The sequence below is a fragment of the Cottoperca gobio genome, chromosome 21 (genome assembly GCF_900634415.1).
Source record: "Cottoperca gobio chromosome 21, fCotGob3.1, whole genome shotgun sequence".
In the NCBI taxonomy this organism is placed as follows: domain Eukaryota; kingdom Metazoa; phylum Chordata; class Actinopteri; order Perciformes; family Bovichtidae; genus Cottoperca; species Cottoperca gobio.
The window spans coordinates 20,839,782-20,861,587 of record NC_041375.1 but is presented as its reverse complement, the minus strand read 5'-3'; the positions used below and the strand labels follow the sequence as shown (position 1 = coordinate 20,861,587).

Below are 21,806 nucleotides of genomic sequence, written 5' to 3'. Positions count from 1 at the left end.
GCCAATTTCAAATTTTATTTCTCAAGTGTGGAGACAGAACAGTGAAATGTAAAAAGACAGTGTTTACACATTTTAACTCTACATCTGTGTGAACGATGTACCTGTGAGCATCTCTGCAGCACTAAGACACCACCAGGGTGAGTAGTGGTTGGTTGCGCTGATTGTGATTGGTCAGCTTTGCTTCAGCAGCACGATCAATACTGGAGGCTTCAGCTAGAGTCTTAACTCCAATATTTACGTGCTGCTACAGTAAGGCGACCAGAAAAAGAGAAAGGCAAATCCAACTCACTTTTTAAACAGTTGCCTTATGTGGCATTACTTCGGATAGTGGAGACTAAATCCAAGAGCGACAGTAAACAAGTCAGCTTCAACAGGTTGAAGAACTGCAATGTGTCAGCCGGGTTGTATATTCAGGCTTTACTGCGGCAGCACAGTATGGCCTGCATCTCAGTGTAACCCACAAACCATTCCGTGCTGCTACAGTATCGCCAGAGCTGCAGTCATGGTCGCTCCACTTCCAGCTCTTGTCATCTTCTGTGTTGTATTTGTGCCGGTCTTCATCCTTGTTGCTTCTGTGTCACCATCACAGATGGCTATGGACTTATGGCCTATTATTTATCTACCTAAAAGATGTTCAGATGATCATCAGCATCTTTTCACAGATTTAAGTCTTCTGTCCAATCATAAAGCAGGCAAGGAGGTTCGTCACCTGAAACACACAAGAGATAATGATGTTTAATGTGAATCTGAGGTCAGCCTGTCAACATTGCAGTATTAGGCAAAAGTGTGTGGACATCACAATGTTACGAAAAACGCCACAACATTTTGAAACCTAAATACCGATATTTGCACCAATTTAGCCACAATGTGAAATTGGGCAATAAGATCAAACATCATCCAAAGTTGCTGGATTGGGTTGAGGTCAGATAACGTTATAAATCTTGCTTAATGCACAGGGGACACAAAACGGCTTTCCCCCCCAAGTGTAGTCACACCACTGGAAGCACACTGTATTCTAAAATATCATCGTATGCTGCTGTAATATTTTCCTTAATTGGAACCAAGAATCGGAGGGACACGTTTGTCCACAGTCATTTCACATCTGATTGATTGCATTTTATTAGCAATAGCAGAACTATTATACATGTTTAAGTCTCACTTTTTGCCAGCAGTAAAAGCTGCACATCTTTAAAACTGTTACGCTGGAAATATAATGCTAATGTGACACATGGTTAAAAAAGCAAGTATATCTCCAGCCTTAGGAGTAAACACTGCATTTGCAAATCTGACATTGTTGACTGAAATGGTTCAAAAGCATAGCTAATGCTTCAAACTATTTATTCTTCCAAACACTGATACGGTAAAACAAATAATTCACATGAATTTGTGTCAACAAAGCACTGTGAACACAGGGAGAAACATAACAGCCTGCACTTTGGATGACTCAGAATATCAATTTTCTAAAAAGGAGTTACTGTACCACTCAAAAGACTTCATGCCCAGTAACATTCATTCGTGCTACTGACGGGTGCTCCACAGACACCTTGGTGTAAAGTGAGCATGCTGGTCTGAGGTTGCTCGTCAGAGGGAGAGTGTAGTATCTCCTTCAGTGGTTAAAAAGTTAATTACTGCTACATTGTCCTTGACTGTGCACCCAACAGAAAACACTGTACTAGTCCATAAAAAAGTTAGATCTTCTCTTGAAAATATATTTTTTGACGTCCTATAAAACCAGTCTGACCATAGAGAAACAAGCATCTGTTATTTAAAATGTACTTTAACTCTTTTAATGAAGCAAGAGTGTCAATTTACTGCAAATCAAGTGACAATGTGAGAGTTTCACTGTAGAAATCTAGTTTCTTTTAACAAGAAGATCAACTTTTCTAGCGAGATGTTTCAGATGTACCAGGACAACCCTGGCCAATCTTAAAACAAAAGCTTTGCCAACAAAACCTAGTTTGTATGCAAAGGTGCTCAAACAAACTTTGTCCTGATAATGATCCAGTCGGAGATTGGGTCCAGTGAATGTGTTACCACTAGAGGTCTCAATGGACCTGTAATTATGACCTTGGTCTGAAATGGACCTGATAGCCTGAACCTAATAACATATCTAACATACTTCCCTTCCAAAAAGACAGTGTCCTTCTCCCTCTTTGACTCGGATACGCAGACACATTCCAGTGCTGCTCAGAAGGTGACCCAAAAAAATTACATTAATTCATTAGCTGGAAAAAGGTAACATTCAACTTGTGATTTGGTAATTAAACTGCAAGCGGGGATTAAAAATTGAAGATTTGAAGGTCAGCGGCACAAACGTATTGCTCTCATCAGTTACACTGTAAGATGATTAAACCTAGAAGGGACAGGATTTATGAATTTAGTTGTTTCTTACATTTAAAAAGTCACTTTTTGGACTCACTTCAAAAATTGTCGGCACACCACCAACACCAAAAGGCTGTTTTCAAAATGGCGCCTGTTCTTAATTAAATTTCAATGCAACAATAGCCTGAAGTGACCAAAAAAAAAAAGCCACAAAATTGTTCACTGTGATAGACTCAAGCAACAAAGTCAATATAAAACCCTGTGGTATGCTTTAGAAAGAAATCTTTTTACATACGCTGTGCAATTACTTGTTATGCTGCTTTAACATTTCTAATAACTTGACTTCCAGTGCCACTGCAATCATAAACTACATGTACTATTGTCTCCATCTTCTAAAAGCCTGTTACCTATCTCTACCGTCTGGCAAAGGTTCCCCCGCCTGCAGAAATTCTAAGATGTACATTGCCTATTTTACAGCAGAAATGTGTTGTTCGGTATACAAAGATAGAGAACCCAAGTGCAACATGGTTATCCCATCAGACACACCTAAAAGTAGCATGTAACAGCCTGGCCCTTCAAAAACGACATTTATGCCATAACATTAAAAAAATATATATCTAAAAATCCAGTTTGCATTTAGAAACAAATTTTACAATTATTTCTAGCAAAAAAAAAAAGCCGTTCTCACAGACCTCTGATAAATTATTTTTACAAAAATGTACGTTAATTGGTAACTCATGTAGTTAAATTGCAGCAGGACACTAAAGGGGAACATTTGTTTTAGAGTTTAAAGCATTGCACAAGGTATGAAAACGTCAACAAATAATTCTATACATTTAATGCACCACATAATACGTGGTTCATTTACAACTTCACATCAAGGGTGTACACTCGTCAGATCTGTGGGGCATGACAAAAGTCTTGTATTAGTCCCGGGCTAAAAGGGTCCACAGCTCATGTCAGGGTCCACATCCCCTGGCAAAAAAAAAAGAGGATAAAAAAGGCAATGACGATTGGAAGCAGTGCCTGATAAAATTATGCAAGCTACAAAAAATTATTTAAAAATCAATTCATAGCTTGGTACATAAAAATGCCAAAAATTTGCTTGTTTCAGCAATTCAGCAAGCTTTTCTAAGTTTTATATCTTTGTAAACTGAATCACATGTTTTAGCTGAAAAACAAAAAACACAATGCCTCACCAGGTAAGCGGCGTATTCTTAAGCTGATAATTTGTTCACAATGACTCTAACCTCTCCCCATTTTTCTCTCTCTCCTTTAAGGCAGCATGCCCAGACATGTCACCTTCACGGCTCAGCCTTTTTAACCCATTCTTATGACATTTGCTCCCCATACAATTGCCTCAAAGAGTCACCTGACCCCAAGGTTGAAGGTCAAGTAACCTCCTACACCCCATCGGCACAGGGACATGGACGCAACAAACTATCACCTCCCCTGAAGTGGTCTGGGCCGGCCTCTTGTCAGTGTAACACCGTCTTCTGCCTGTATAAGCACAAACTAAAAAAGGGAGATCTGAGCCTTAAGATGTGCAGAAAACACAAATGGCAATAGCATTTATCCACATGAAAAGATCCATGCAAATTTGAGTTTCTCATTGTGTTCATAAGGCTTTCTATTTATAGCCACTGGGACATGGAAGGAAACTACCCTAAGTTAAATATCTACAGACACAAAAGCCTAGTTTGTAAGCACTGACAATTTAAAAACATTACCGATTCATAATAGTTACAGAATTTATATATTTAGCCAGTAGAGCCACTGTTTAATTTCTTTTCACTTGCACAACACACAATTACAAATCCATCACTTAAGAAACTTAAGTAGATAAAACAGGTACTAGGCTTGCCAAATCATTGTTGCCTCGTATTTGGCAAGAGAATACACACACTGCAAATATACCGTGTTCACTGTGCCACAACTTTATACGGTTTCACCAGCTACTGGGGCAGCATGTACACAGCATGAGATCTTTACAGTAGTAAAAGCAAATACAAAACCACTTCATCCATAATAACAAAGCAACCAATTGTAATAACATACCAATAACGGAAAAAAATAAAATGAAACCTTTTACAACAAATACGTAGAGAGAGGGTGGTTAGGTCTAAAAGCAAGCCAGGAGGTGAACTGTTTTTATTGTTAAATGTAGACTAAGGATGGTATCTATGAAGAACTGCTTTGTTCCATATAAACACCAGAACTATAATGGTGTGTTAATCCTAGAAAAACCTGTTACATTTTGCACAGCTAGCAAAACATGTTCAGCATATCCGAGGCAGAGTGACTGGGATTCCCTGAAAGCTACAGCAATATCTCATCAAATGAATTACAGAGAAACATGTGAAAACACATAACTGGGATCGACAAGAGAGTAAACCCATTTCACAGGACAACACTAGCCGATATGCGAGAGTGACCTCTGAGTCATTCTTCACAGGTATACAACAACCCCCTTCATTTGCTGTTAGGTGTGAGTGTGACAGAATATTTATACTATGTAATGAATAAAATCATTTGAAACACTGCATTAGAAATTAAGTTTCTTAAGCACAACAATCATCTAACATGTAAAATGTTGTAAAATAGGATTCACTGTGCTGTTTTTAATTAATAAGAGCAGGACGGTGCATGTCTTCAACAATTTAATAATAATTAAACAATATTTTAGCCACTTCCATAATAAGTGTAGACCATGACCAACAGCAGTGTCCGTCATAAACACACCACAATGTGTCCGGTTTAATCTGAACACACAATTAGTGAACCTTCCTCTACATTTGGAATACTACATTTCAACCATGGAGTATATATTCCTCAACAAATGTATTTCTGATCTCTCCAGTTATTTACTACTACTTCATTTGAACTATCTCAAGCTTCCTCTTACTGCCGCAGAACACAGAGCAGCAATAAACAGGATGCAGACAAAGCAGTGCACTGTGTTGCAATTTCAAAAGTACAACCAGAGGACTTAATTTACACTTGACCATTTGCTTGAAGCAAAAAATAATAATAAAATACATGGTGACATCCACCAACATTTTTTTGATAACTCCTTCGACCTTTAAAAAAAATCACAACTATTTGAATAACTGTGAATCACTCCTTACAGAACCATCAGTTAGGCTGAAAGTAGGATCATATTAAGTGTGTATTTTGTATGGATATACACACATAAGCAGGAGGGGCGAAAGAGGAAGCACAGTTAAAGTGTGAGAGTTGGATGGCACACCCATACACCAATTACACAAACACACAGACTATATGTGTTTATTTTGTGTGCATATTCCAGGTCAAATGCCTAGAATGAATTCAGACACTAACATTACTCGGTTCAGTGTAAAAAATGTTTAGAAATTAAACAGAAATCACAACCACAATCTTTCCTATAATAAGATAATAATGAGGCTGCCAAGAACTTTAAGTTTTGTTGTAACACTGTTGACACAACATTTAAATTAATAAATCAAAGTGTAATATGGCTCTTTTTGCGTATGTTACAAAATTGATCACATGTAAATACAGGCATTAATAATTTCTGATGATTTCACCACATTCCTTGCTAGGTTTGATGATTACACACCAGCAGATCAATAGGACTTACTGAAGTCAATCTGAAAATTATGTGTCTCGATATAACCGTCACAAATACAGATTTATTTTCTTTAAGCAAAGCAAACTAAAAACTGACCAAACAAGAAATTGTTGGTCACACTGTTTGTGAAAATGAATACCTGGTATCTCAGCAAGCATGCACACTGCCTGACTGGAGATAGTGGGTAGGGTGTTTACCAAGTAAGGGCCACTAAAATTAAAATGTATAAACCAAGCATCAATATTTTTTTAATAATTATAAATCATTCCAATCAAACTGCTTACAAGTTAATATTGTGGGCTAATCTTGCACGTTCAAGTGGGGAAAAAAAGGGCTGGTGCAGCAGAAATGAAAACAGCATGTGTGTGTGTGTGTGTGTGTGTAGTCAGAGCAGGCATACTCTTGCTATATCAGATCTTTCTGCCAGTGCTGTTGCAGGTCATCATATTACTTTCTAAAAATGTAATTATTCACCAGCACTGTAACAGCTGACTTTCTAAACATGTTGTCAAAATCCAAAAGTACTTCTGTCACGACACAAAACAACAATAAAAGGGAATCTGGAACTTATTAAATGCAGCTGCAAAGGATCAAAAGATCGGATATTTAGAGAAGAGTGCTTGACCTTTTTTTAATTTATGAAAATGTTTAAAGCTGCTAATTGACTACACAAAAACATCAATGTTCACCACAACAATCTTACTTTAGCAGGCCACACAATTCCACATTTCCTACTTATCAGATTATGCACAAACCATGACAGCAGTTAAGCATTTAATTTACAATTATAGTTACAGTTTTTTTTTATGTCACCATTTAAGTAAAACAGGTGTAAAGCCCTATGCACTACAGTGATGCAGCACCTACTGTATGCAAAAATGCTTGTAGGAAGCATACAAGGACATAGCACCCTAATATGCTGCACTGGTGTTATAAACTTTAACTTTATACATCATGCAAAATACTTCTTACATCTAAATCTACGCCTTACCTGGATTGACCACACTTGAAACTATTCCTGAATTGAAATCATGTCTGCGAGAGAATTGACTGATGCATACATATGTCACACCTTCTATTTAATGCTGCTGAGGCATAGACCTAAAACCAAGGCCAACTTCTGGAGAATAACCAACAGGACCCGTGAAAACCTGTTCCCATCACCGCAAATTTGAATACTATAAAGATTGTGCTGCGTTGTGCAGAAAGAAGGAAGAGATGGGTGGGGGTTCTCTGCAGCCTGGCTACAACACATGTGAGCAAGTACAAGAAGAGGCACAGTTTCACCAGGAAATGGGGGTGGGAGCCCATTTTGCCAGAGGGGTCTGAGAAGACAGAATGATGAGTCACAGAATGTCATGCTAACAGTCTGAAACAGCACAACGGTGCTCTACAAAAGGAGGGTTAAAAGACAAATACCAGAGAACGGAGGAAAGACATAGACCTGTAGCATTTACAGGAGATTAACTTTAGACACCACCGGGTGTAAAATACACCAGTAATAATTTGAAGTAATCCCTCTTCAGAAGTATATGAGCCAAATATTTACACCGCCTATTTCACCAATATGAGATAAACAGTTTAATACCAATACTACTACAAATGTGTAAAAGTTTATTAATTACTAAGGTTAGTGATCATAAAATTTAACTTTGACAAAAGTGCTACCTTGTTCTTTATAGAGATTAGATATGACAAATTCAAATCTGTAGTTTTTTATGATAAAGAAATATCAGCAATAACCATACACTGAAGCTCTTATTGTAAAACTCATTACAAAAGATTGCTTAAATTAACTAAATTGGATTTTAATCACTAATGCCGCCTCAACTGAAATATAAAGAACCGTCTATAACATGTGTATTTTAGCCTTTTTCCATTTCAACAAATACACCGACTGAATTATACAATATTCAAAGTGATGTAAAAAAATATCTGCACTTTAGTTTAGTAATATTTTTTATACACGTGTGGAATTAGAGCAATTTTACTTTCCATCTTTAAAACTGCCAATAGCTATCTTGCTGAATTTACACAATGACAGAATGGACAGACAATTTCAACATTTAGCATGAAATAAGAAAGTAGGTGTAAGCTTGTAAGTGTTTTTAAGCATGTATCTATACACACGCGTACATCAGAGTTTGAATATCCAAATTGGTATGAAATCATCCTAAAAAACAATTTCTATGCACTACTTTTATAAACATTCTATCTGGTGGTATGAAAAACAAAACTTCTAAACACATCCCTATTAGGTATATTGACCCAAATAGCATTTTCTTGCTTACACTTAAGATCAATTTATCAAGAAGCAGCCTTTTAAAAAATCAAATTATAAACAGTTGAGTTTTGTTTTTTACATTGAGTGTGTGTCATATTGGAGTTAACACAGCCACACAAGGGGAAACTTGTATTAATATAAATTGCCCATCCATTTTAAATATACCATGTGGTGTACATTAAATATCAAGAAATGTGTTTATTCCGAAAGCAGATAATAACATGCCTTTCACATTTGTAAGTTATCTTACTGCATTGTTTCATAAACCCACAAATTAAAGCATTCCTGTCATTAAGACACATCGGATCTTATAGTACAGTAATATCCCCCTCCTCTTTGCTCTGCTATGTGGCTGTGAAAGGGCTTCCCCTCATATCAAGTTAGCTAATTTCTCTCCAACTAAATACATAAAACCATACTGTATGAGATGGGTGGTTTCATCATGAAAATGCTGTCCCACATCTACCGAAACTATTATACCAAGGATACAATCTGCAATTTCAGTGAAGGAAGCTATGAATAAGACTGGTATTTAATTACATTTTCATTAAGGTAATTTATATCTAATTGGCAGTGGAAACAACTTTTAACCTTACTGCTGCAGAATATGTATAAAAATCCTGGGGAAAATGCTATCAGTAAGCACACTGTCAGTTGTGACGGGGCAAGGGGGAATGCACTGCAAGGAAAATGAACAGAGGTGGCTACACCGTCTCATGTTCTCTACGCAGTTAATTTGAATTAGCATGATTTATTATTTTGTGTTTTATTTTATTTAATCATGATACTTGACAATGTGGGCACGTATGTGTTCAAATAAATGCAACACTGTAAAAGATAGGAAGGCCTCGCATTATGTAACACATTAAACCGATCTCTACTTAGAAGGAAGTAGAAGGGGCGGGTTTAGACGCACAATTATATGGAGCCTCTCTTTTACTATAATAGTCAAGTAGTCATGTTCCTTATGAGATGAGAAAATGTCATACATAGAACCTCTCCAGTAATTAATGATTAGGTCCGTTTTGTCACCCTTTACTAAACCGATTAGACCACGTAACGTTAGAGGGTGTTTTCCCCTTCAATGTACTTGAATTTAATCAGAGTGCAGGGCACACAGAAAGTGGAGCGAGGCTAGTAAGGGCAAAAAAAAGGCGAAAATAGACACAAGTCAATGACTGAAAACGCGTTCTGCATCAAACTACGATGAGCCAAAATAACCAACGTTGCAGCGAGCAGCACCACAACTAATACTACATTTTTATTATCAATAACTAACGTTAATTCAACTTTAATGCATCGTTAGTGGTTATGAAAGCCATTCGTCTAACGGAGCTATTAAAGTTGAATCATCAGATGTAGCGACCTAACATTGTTGTCACTTGGCTGAGAGCCACTTTGATCATCTAACGTTACGGTACCATCATCTATTAACATACACACATATGAAGCAAGTACTTAAGGTTGATAAGGAATTACTCGGTACTGGTAATCGGAGTTTCGTAAATACAAGAGATAACGTCCAAATACACGTTAAGATAAAACAAAGTCCGTCGTTATTATTAAAGTCATGACTGAGTGTAAGGTCATACAAGCGATATAATGACAAACTTACCAGGTGTTTTCGGTCTAACAATCCCCCCCAAAAAAACCGCTTGCAACAACACATATGCAGTTTGCCAGCTCGGACAAAAAGTCTGCCTCAGTTAACAAGCTTGGTAAAATTAAGTTACCACAAAAGGCACCGTGTCTTTCCCAGACGGTCTCTCGTTTTCATTTTTTCCCTCCCAAGCCAGTGTAACGTTAGGTGCCGTGTGCATTTGTTGACACTGCCGACTGTGCTTCTCTTCTGTCAGTCGAGCCTGGCTGCTTTTGCACCTCCCGCTCAAAACTAGGCTCCAATGCGAGAAACAAAATAGTCCATTATAGTCTAACTTTGATTTATAACCCCTAAGTTAAGTGTCTCCTCCATACATAATAATTTAGAAATATATATTTATATATATCCGCTTCGCCTCCTGGATAAAACGGACTGCTCTATGAGCGCATATTTTTTCTACCGTTACAGCGCAGCAAAGTCAGAAATCCCTCTATATGAGCTAGCAGGCTAAGCTAGCAGGCTAACCGCTAGGAGTAGTACAAGCTGGCAAAGCTGGCCAAACGGCTAACGTCTCCCCGCCACGGACGGTCTCTCCTCTTTTCCACGTACTCCTCTCCTTCAAGTCCGTTAATATTATCCGAATAAAATCAATTCAAATACTTTGTGGCATCAATTACCTGTGTTTCCATTGAAATTACGTGGTTCTCCTCTCTAAAAGCGCAGTTTAATTTTGAGCGCTCGGGTTTTCTCCCCCGTCTCCGCGACAGCTTGCTATGTTCGCAGCATCCTCTCTCCGCAGCTGCTGAGGCAATCGCTGCTCACTCGAAAATGGCGCCGAAAGATACACTCCTCATTCAAATTCGATAGAGCCTCCCATTCTCCCCATTGGCTGAAAGCGGAGTGGACTCCGCGGCGCTGATTGGACGCAGAAAATGCACTCTCGAATGATCTCGCAGCCCACGCAGCGTTGAACAGAGAGGGACAAATTAACTCTTTAGGTCCCTGCCTCAATGACTTTTACAGCAATTACCAGAGCGAAAACCTTTACGTTCAAACTTGTTCCAACAAGAATTGTCTATATGCAACGATCCTTAGTAACAAATATGCACTATTAACCCTAATTTTACCAATATATTTAACATAATAGGACCACCATCCATAGGGACCCCAAGAATACACTACAGTAAAAAACAAGCATCATAGAAAAATGTTAACTTATTTCTTCTCCAAATAAGATTAGTTATGTAATTAATGTCACCTGAAAAAGAAACTGAGCAAGACTGGGCAAATTCAAAAACTCACTCCAATACAAAACAGCAATGACTGAGACTTTGCAATTGAATTTACACTGTTCTTCACTCAGATGATCAGGATTAAAGTGTGTCAGCTGTCTGGTATTGCACTTAAACTAATTGATTATTCATAATTAAGGATATCCTATATATAAAATGTGAATACATTTTTTTAAATCCTTTTTACGCAGTCATAAAAACACTGTTTGAACTATATCCAGTTTAGATATAGCCTACGTTTATAAAGACTTTAGGACAGCATAAGAAGAGTTTTTCACATTAGGCTATATGTAAATGCATTATCGTATGTATAAGAATGCTGATACTTTTCCTACCATCCTTGTCAAAATGTGCTCCTTATCTGCAGTATGCGCAATAGTGCTTGTCTCTGAGTGAGCCTATCAAAACAATTAATAAATAGCCAAATAAAACAAAATGTTGCAGCCATAGATGACAGGAGTATAACATCTGGTATATGTGTAGGTCAAGTAGCAAAGGAATCTGTCAGATTACTCCTAAAGCCAACCAAGGATGCAAACCAAATCATGAAGGATGTGAAAAAGCAAGAGGAAAAAAACAAAAGGCCTAAACTTTGAGGTAAAGGGTTAAGGGCGTGCTAAACTATAGAGTCAGCAGTTATGTTCTCCTTCCATGTTATTCTCGCTCATACTGTGGTGTTGGATTAAAATTTTGAATGAGAATTTTGCTTTTTTTATCTTAAATTGCTGTGACATCATATTGCAGTCTCTAATTTGAAGTTTCCCTTTCAGCTGCCCCATAGTTGAAACTTTTGCCTGATTTGTTTTCCACACCTTTCCTAAAAGAAACACATTCCATGAGTACATGATATGGCACTTCTTCTCAATTTAAGATGAGCTTGCAACACCACACGATTACACACACTACTGTAGTGTGCATGCAACGGCCAAAGCAGGGACGGGTTGGGCTCTGCCACAATAACCCTGCTGTTATCATATCTAGTGTAGCATGGAGTACCTCGGGCAAGATAAACAGAGACAGTCATTTCGTCCCAATGCACACATAATAACAACACATAACACTCACCTGCTATGTCAATGGTTGGCTCCACCAGCGTGCATTGAGAAAATAATTAGCTGCAACCTTCTATTAATTGTATGGTGTGCCTAAGAGACAACTTTAACGGAGCTACTATTGATGTTATTTGCTTTTCTTTCCATTTATGGTAATGCCATTTTCAAACTTTATATTTCTTCAGTCCCCATCAAGAAGCCAATGATTTATTTGCATTGCTGTGTGTGGTAGTAAAAACATAATGTGTTTTACTTTGGAATACAAAAGCAGACTGGGACAGAGAGAGGGCGCCCATTGTGCATGCATTCTGGTGTAGTGTGGACAATGGGGCGGAGAGGAAAAAAACACACTTGTTTACAGATAAACTGGTTTGGACAGGAAGCCAGTAAGGAGGAGCTCTGTGTTGTTAAACAGGCATGTGGAGAGGCGGGGATGAGCCAGCAAAAACACCACCGTGACCATAGGGAGATCATGATGCAGAACTCAACGACATCTTGCGCACACACATGTACTCATATCTACAAATGCACTTACGCTTTACATATTTGTTTAAAACCTCTGGTTTTGTCAGAGTTTCAAAAAGATAACACAGTAACCACTATAGTCGTGCCCTTCAGTGCAATAAATAGAAATTGTGGTTTGTTTAGTTTCACTATGAGACTAAATTAACAAGATAAAAAGGCGCACATGGGTCCCTATTAGCAGTGCCAAACAGTAGCCAAGCTGAGCTCTGGTGAATACTATACCGTTCATCCTGCATTGTGTCACCGTCACATGAGCACACACTGCCTTCCATTAGGGCAGGAGATCCTTATGACTCACAAAAACACAAGTCACATGTCACTACACAAATGGACCATGCAACTCAGACTGCTCTGTTATCCACAGCAGCTTTTCTGCAGGCCTAAATGAAATCACATCATAATGCATCTCTTCATTAGGAAGGTTGAGACAGAGTGGGGCTCTCCCTTGTCTTCTGGTAGACGAGCTGAACAAGAGCCATAGTGTCATGTGTCGTGGTGTTTGGCCACAGCAGGCTAACCCGGCTGCAAAGTTGCCATGCTATGGCAGTTTTAGTTCAATGTAATTTGATTTCATGTTAGATGACTTGCGTGCATGGTTTGCTGTTACACTCAGCTGCTTCTTATTCAAGGAGGAGTTTTACGCTTTTTTTCTCTCTCTCTCTCTCTCTCTCTCTCTCTCTCTCTCTCTCTCTCTCTCTCTCTCTCTCTCTCTCTCTCTCTCTCTCTCTCTCTCTCTCTCTCTCTTCCCTCATGTGACTTAAAATATGGCCTTTCACACCACAGCCAGACATGGGATCAACTGCATCACATCAGGAAACAGACAGTAAAAAGCTCAGCTCACAACACACTTCAGAAGCAACTCCTTCTAGTTTACTGAAGTGAAGAATATCAACAAGACTGAATGGCACCTTGAAAACAGGTTGATTAAGGCCAGAGGTGACACCTAACTAGGGATTAGCACCCACAGAAGACAGAACAGTTTGCAGCTTTAAGGCGCCAGCAGGTGACTTCAGTTGACTCTTATTAAAAGTGGGCTATACAGTGAAATCACCTTCTGTCATGGGAGCATTAGGCGTTAGCTGACATGCGAGTATGCACAGCTCTCCATGGGACAGTGCTGCTTCCCCCTGAATTAAATTAGGCATTACAAATGAACAGTGTGAAAATCATTCCTAGGTTTCTCACTTTGGAGGTGAATTTAAGATTGTCATCCTTTAAAATATTTGTGCAATTCAAAATATATCGGAGACTAAATCATTTTCTTGCATTGACAAAAAAAACACTTTATTTTTAAATCATTCCTCATCAACCCATATTCCCAAATATTGAGATAATATTTGGGAATATGTAAGACAACTCCCTCTGAAAGTGATGCATGTAGCAGCCCAGCATTAAAAATGAGCAGCACCCTCAAACAGAGTATAAGAGACTTTAGGCTTACTATATTAACGAGGCCCATTCCCTCGTCTTGGTCCTTAGAGAACACAATGAGCCCCACTGAGAACTCCATACTAGAGAGAGACTCTCCATTGATGTCTCCTCGGTTCCCCTCCCCCTCTCTCTATGAGACATCTGTAGCAGCTGCCCCCTTGTGCTCCTGTCAGCAGGGCAGAGTGTGTGTTTGCGTGTGTGTGCACTGGTTGAGGTGGGGTTGGCTGGGGAGGTTAGTGCGGGGCGTGTTATGACACCTCCCCCTTTGGAGGGGTCCGGCCCGCACACTTGTGGGACATCACATTTATCAATGGTTAATAGTCACTAGCAGGTCACCCTGAAAACACAACAGAGACCTTTGACCTCTTTTTAGCACAAAGGCTGCGAGGTGCTGGGGTGGTCATGTTAGCCCCTGGGCGCTATAAACAGAGCACACACAACTTTTTACATGTAGATGTGCCGTCAGAAATCTAAATATTGTTTCTTATTTTGCTGTTTTAACAAACTTTGCCTTAACCTAATTCAATGACACGTATATTGCTGAGCTTAAAATAAAAGCATACACTTCAAGGGTCTTGCTAAACACTATCACATGCTTGGCCAGCAAATTCAGACATGACAGAACAAGAAACCCTTTTTATTTAGACTTAATATATTCTTGCAGACATTCTCACATATAGTAACCAAATACATTACAAGCATAGGGGACAATTAAGGGGAGGGGGAGGCAAGCTGAGGTGAGTAAAGCGATGCACCACTACGAAATTCTTTGGTTTGAGACTTTCTGTGAAAGGTTTTTATGCTAAATTGCAAAAATCTAAATCAAAAACGTCCCTATAGACTGAAAAGGTTGTTCTGCCAACACAGAGTGTTCTTGAGATTCTCAATAGCAGCTTGATTTCTCCCCAAATGTGTTTTGTGTTTTCTAACTCTGCTATACAGTTAACACCAGCTGTGAGGCTTTCTATTCTCCATACTGCATTTTCCAGACTAAATGTGGGTTCATGTGCCAAAATAAAACCATAGGATCTTGTGCACAAAGCAATGAAATGTGACCAAATCAACCTCAGAGACATGTATCACAGAGAGTCAAACTGCGTTAACCTGATTGAAGCATCTCAACTTTTTGTTTCCACTCAAAAGAAATGTTATCGTTACTTTTGGGACACAACAAAACATCACTTATGTTGCTTCCTGCTCTAGTAGTAATTTTTTGTAATTGTCTTGACCACTGTCCACACCCCTCAGTATGTTTTTCTTTCTTTATTAAGGCAGACTGCTGAGAGGGATTACAGAGAAGGCTAAACACAAGCAAGACCTAATCCTAGGCATGCAGGGTTACAGAAAGGCCTCGAAGAATACGTTTTGGAAGCTTAATGTAAACTGCAATATTTATTGCCAGAACTGGTAATTAGGGATATTTTGTGCTTTACATCCTTTATCTCTAAAAAAAAAGAAGAAAAAAAAAAGAGTCAAGTACCATATGAGCAGCTTCACCACAGGGTTAAACCTCTCCACTGAGACCCGGATGGAAACAATATAAAACGATAAGCGTGCAATTAAATGAAAATACTGAAGAAAAAAAGATCAGGTGACAGTTAGAGACAGGTGTACCAGGTGTGTTCAGTATCTGCGAGACAACACATCATCCCACTGGACTTTCTGAAAAGACACTGGACGTTATTTTTCTTACAGGTTTATGCGAGTTCTAGCCTTAACAACTTTCTCAACGTCTCATTTTATCTCTTACATTTAGCACAATCTAGACTCAGGCTGTGTTTAGGTCATGGCATAACATTTTCTATTCCAGAGAGCATTTAAAAACCATTAAAACCTCCAGCAGATTCCCTAAATTGCATTCATTAGTGTATGCCTAAGCTTATACTGTATGAATATCAGCAAGATGATGGTTAGTGTTACTGCTTGTTTTCAGTCTTGCCCAAAGTCTGTGTCCAGAATCAATTTAGGAGCAAACATTACACACCAATTTCCACTGTAAGCGATACGTTTTATACGTCTCATAGACTTAAATCTGTGGGTTGAAATACGCATTTGACACCTTGGCAAGACGGTGTGCAAAGTGATTGCTGACAGATGAAAAAAGCACACACAATACATAACCCTCTCATTTATTTTCCATTCATAAACATATATTCTCATGAGGTGTCAACTCATTACGTTCGCTGATCTAAGACTCCATTGTCAGTATTGTTGTTTCAATATCCGTGAAAACTTTGTAGGCTATGTGTTAGATTTATATTAGTCATCTTTCACAATCAACCAAATATAACTGACAATTAGGTGATGCTAAATGTTCCTTCACACTCGACTGTAGTTTTACGGCAAATATGTTGTGAAGTCACAGCACAGTCTCTGAGTACTGAATTATATGTTATATTATATGTTTTCTTATGCTGAAATACATGTTTTCTACTGAAATGACTGCTTATATTTGTATCAAGTGTATTGAGCTAAACAAATCTATTTTATTATTATCAATATTTACATTAAAGGGCTTCACTTCTGGCTGTTTGTCTCAAGTACATCGCTTGTATTTAATGATCTTATGCTCTCATGAAAAATAGTGTCAGAGTGGAAAGTGTCTCCATTCTTATAGTGAAAACATCAGAGCACTAACTTTAAATGCAATTTTAAGGAGACGAAACATTAAAGAACATCACATCTACGCAATTAAGGAGATTACTATCTACAGTCCTACATGTGCTATTATTTTACAGGCTAATATACATCTACTACTACTGCTGCTAAACATTATGAAGCAATGCAGCTTGTCACAAGACAGCTGGCATTTGATTGCAATATTTCCTAACAAAGATTGTTAGCACAGCTCAAGACTCTTTCCCAACAGCATCTATCGCTGACATTTAGGGCTGGGTGATATGGGGAAAATGAAATATCACAATATTTTTTCGACCAAATAGCTGGATATCAATATTGTGCCGTTGTTACAGGGTTGACCGTTGGTGCTTTCACAAATATTTACACAATGAGATTATTAAATAATGAGCAGTAATGTGGATGTATTGATGCCAAGCATGTACCTGTACATTTAAAAGTTGACAGCATTTTTATTAACAGGTAAAATAATTGACCAAATTTGCAGTTTTATTCTTTTTTATCTTGCAGGAGCTGAGAGCAGGAGGACTGCGGACCGGCGACGACTAATCTGCTCTTTGACAGTTGGTGGCTACAATACTGCTGTATGGTTGCAATTTAAATGGGAAAACAACTGTACCTTTAAAACAACGGCATGATCAATACTCCTTTCTAAAATTGATCATTTGCAAAAAAGATGTAGCAGTTGCAGTATCAATACTTGTGTTATAGAACCACCCGTCACTAGTTTCTAAAGGTTTCGGGGGAGTTTTTCCATATTCGAGGGTCCAAGGATAGAGGGTGGGACGGATTGTAAAGCCCCTGTGTCAAATGTGTGATCTGTAATATTGGGCTACATAAATAGAGTTGACTTAAATAGACTTGAATAGGCATCTTGGGGTATCAGTAAACATTTATGGAGTAGGCTGTTGCTGAGAAATGTTGTGTATGTATGAAAATTAAACAGCAGCCTCTCAAGTGTTCCACAGCTGAGTATTTTTAGCACTGAAACTGGAAAAAGCATGCTATTGACGGATACTTACATTTCCCATTGACACGCCAGAGGTTATATCAAATATGTTACCTGACCATGTCTGCTTTGTAATGACAAGGTCACAAACAGAGTTGTAGACACATCAAAAAGCATTTTGGCTACATGAGAGTATAAACAGCTTCTGGAAATGTTTGATAAACTGCTAAAAATCCAGACTTCCAGCTTCCAAAGACAAAACTAATCTACTCATTGTCCTGTTTCTGGACTACAAATTGAAAATCCCTGCGGAAGTCCCTCCCTCCACACTCCACTGTTGCACCTCGATGATGTAACCCCTTTCCAAATATAGCGTGTTGCTGATGGCTCAGCGGCTCTCCCATTGGTCGAGGCCGCTGTCAGTCGGGTGACGTCACCCGCGGTGGTGTTATTATTGTAAACAGCCCGCCTGCTCTCCACCGACGCTCTGTGCCGACTACTCCATCCAGTCCTTTGTTCATGCAGCGAAAACACCGACGCGACAAAAGCACAGTTCTCGTCCGCCCAAAACTGCGGATCAAACCTCAAAGCAAAGTTTAGACACATCACCTAAAATAATGACACTACATCTGTGTAAAATGTTTGATCGCGCTGCTGCTCATGTTGGGGACATGTTTGTCGATCGCCGGGGTCTTCATGCAACCGGCGACGGCTCAAGGCTGCTGCATGAATAACAATAATAAACTGGTAGCCTGTCAATGCATAACACATTTGTGTCTACTCGGATAAAGGTTGTTCACAATCACCTCATTACAACTGATTTCACATGAGATGAGCTAAACCTACAAACAGTAGTTTTAGATTGACAGCCTTGTCAATGGTTCCTAAATGTCAAATTGTTGAAAAAGAGTACTTGTCATTTTGAAAACAGCATGCACTTCGACATCCCCCACAATGAATATAAAGGCCCATAACTTATATTCTACCTCGTCAATTCGACAGCGTTACATTAAAGGGACTTTACTTTGTCGCAGAGAATCGACCAAAACGACTTTTATTTTTGAATTGAATGACACAGTACCGCATACTCAACTAGTCGAGAGGTCACACAGCAAAAGTTGAAATCACTCCACTGAATGTTTAATGGCACTTACTTGAAAGCCTGGATGTCTTTCGGAGTGATCGACTGCATCTCTCTCGCTGCCAGTCGGCCACTGTTGACACCCCTCACCTCGACATTTCCATCCAGACAAGTTGACAACAGGCTTCCATTCTCCGACTAAGTGCAGTTTCAGCAAAGCTTCAAGGAAGTTGTTTCTTTTGTTCCAGTATTTTTGGTTGCGTCAATGTTGCGAAAAGGGGAGGCGGAGCGGTGGATATAGAGAGCGACCGAGAAGAGAAAGAAAAAAAAAACACATCTGAGCGCACCGTAGCCTAGTTCGCACGCCTGGCAGTTAACGCACATAAACCCCTCATCCAAATCCGCGATAAACTCGTCTCATCAGCTCAGCTCACGTTTCTGGGACGACCAGCATCCCTCCAAAGTGAAATAGACAGTACACGGTGCCCAGGTTTGATAGGCTGTCCAAGATCAGGCTACTACAGGTCGGTGCGCCCCGTGCGCGCGACGAGGAACGAATACGTTTGCACAGCCCGGCTCGGTAACTTGGATTTCTTTACACAACTACATTCCGAATCGTAAACAGGCTTTCAATGGAGCTCATATGCTCGCTGTCTGTTACTTCATCGAGCCAAAGCCTACACAACGAGAGCGCGTGCAGCCTACACGCCTTTCGACTTCAAACTCTGCTAGTTCCCGGACAGTGCAGGGCGGTAACGAGATGCGCAGTAACGCGTTACCACCAACAAGAAGTAGGAGAGACTTGAGATCTCCTTCCATTCCAAAACTATTTGCTTTCACACCAATTCACCTGCCATTCAGAATAAACGCCGGACTGAAGCTGCGTAATTCTGCCATTCATCCATTCCTTTTCTTGACATGCTACTCGCTCTTTGTCACACATTATAGTAGCAAAAAGTTTACTTTCTCTCGGTGGAAGCAGGTTTTATCAAACAAAACATATGTAAAGACAATTTGAACATCAAAAACAGGACAGGTAATCAGATGTCCTGCTTTCAGACGGCAAAGACAGGACCGTAAAGCAACGCACAGAGTAGAGTAACGAATGAAGCTTTTGTCCTCATGTTGTAGAAAACTGAAGCATAAACAGACTATTTGATGTAAGGAGCCCGTCACCGCTCTTGGAGCTGAGGGGAGGGAGAGCTGAGACGGCTTACTATGCAGAAATAGGATCATGTTGGTTCATCGGATAAAAAGGTGAGCTCCCTGTTTCCGCGCCGCTGTTACAGGAGCGTTGCGTCAGGAAGTTGTTGGTGTCAGTGAAGCCACCATCAAGACGCCCTTCTCTCCATCCAGCCTGACGACTATAGCAGCACATTTAACACTGCCCGCTATATCAAATGAAATCAAATGGAAAGCAGCTCAGTGCCTCCAGACCCTAAACGTCCTTGAACATTTTTTGACCTCATAGTGCCAGAGGCTGTGACAAACATGTTTGCAACGATAGAAAAAAAAGGCTTCAGTGAGGAGGAAGTATATTTCAAATGATGCAGCTGAAATAAAAAAAAGACTGTGAGAAAACACACGCACATCTGATAAGTGTGAAAGCTGTATGACAACGTCAAGAGGATTTGTAAAAGGAGCTCACCAGAGATATTCCTGGTGCATAGTGTGGCCTGTAGTGTCTGGCCTGATGTTATATATTCTGGCTTTTCAAAACTCTTTAAGCTTTGTGAAATGTACGAGTAGCATACAAACCAAGGCCTTTGTAGGAGAACTTTAGGAGATTCTGCAAAAGCAACTCCACAATAAGCCCATAACCTCACAGGCTGAGCGTAAAGATGAATATGATTAAGCTTGTGGAACAAGAACAAAACTACATGCGTGAAAAGACACCACACAAGCCTGGAAAGTTATGATTTGTCATTGTTATGAGAAACATTTGTAGTTTTGAGTTCCATTGTAATAGAGATCTTATTTGTGGCATGAAAAACATAACTTTTGTAGAGTTTGCACAATTCCCTCCGAACTGTGTATAAGTAGAGTACGCTGCATTAGTCTGTGTGCTCGATCGTAAGAAAGTAAAAGGTGCTGCTTGTTATCAGAAGCATCAATTTAAAAGATTATTCTTTTATCAGTGAGGAACCTTTTTTACCGACAATGTCCTTATTGTCTAACAGGCACTGGCCAACACATCCTAAATGAAAAGTCGAGTGTCTTACGCACGTTTCGAAAAAAGCATTGTTTCATGCTTTCTCCCTGAAACAGCAGGAGCACGCCGCATTACATGCGCCAACAAATGTATTTACTGTAGACTACAGAGATAAAACAGGCACACAATAAAACAAAACATACAAGATAAACATGAAAAGCCATATTTATCTGTTTCACACGCACCAAATATTGTTATTTATTTGACTTATTGAGAGTTTACAGAGTTCGTTTGCAGTCATTTATGAGAAATATATTTGGAAATGGCAATTAACTATATGCAGTCTTTGTTGTGCATGTGGACACTTACACATTTAAGTTTTATTGGATGAAATATATCCATTTGTGGATTGCTAATTATAGAAAACGCGTGGAATTACTTATTTTCCTGGAACTTTTTATGATCGCCGTTCGATACATCCGAACATAAAACTACAAATATTACTTTGTCATAAGCAGATTAACATATTGTGTTTGATGAGTTTGACAGAATTCGTGCACCCTTCAAAAAACGAAATGAAGTCAAGACAGACAAGTCTTAATGCAAACACACAATACAACTGTATTTGCTAACAATTACTCATATTGACTATAACTTATAACCTACCTTATAGGCGCCTTTTGTTCTCTGCGCAAAAGAAAGTGATCAACTGACAGCTGAATAAAGAAAGTTAAGACGGTTGCTTTTTCTGCGTGTGTGTGTGTGTGTGTGTGTGTGTGTGTGTGTGTGTGTGTGTGTGTGTGTGTGTTTGGGAGTGTCTCGCTCACAGTTATGCAGCAGTATTTGAATATTTGCCCGATGTGTGGGC

At 39.2% G+C, this 21,806-nt stretch overlaps 1 long non-coding RNA gene across 1 annotated transcript; it reads right to left on the bottom strand.

Moving 5' to 3' along the window:
* LOC115026827 (uncharacterized) lies at positions 1–10,612 on the bottom strand. The gene is made up of 2 exons (XR_003834333.1): positions 10,497–10,612; positions 1–709 (listed from the first exon to the last, which is right to left on the bottom strand). It is a non-coding gene; the product is annotated as an uncharacterized LOC115026827 (long non-coding RNA).
* Between the last annotated feature and the right edge of the window lie 11,194 nt (positions 10,613–21,806).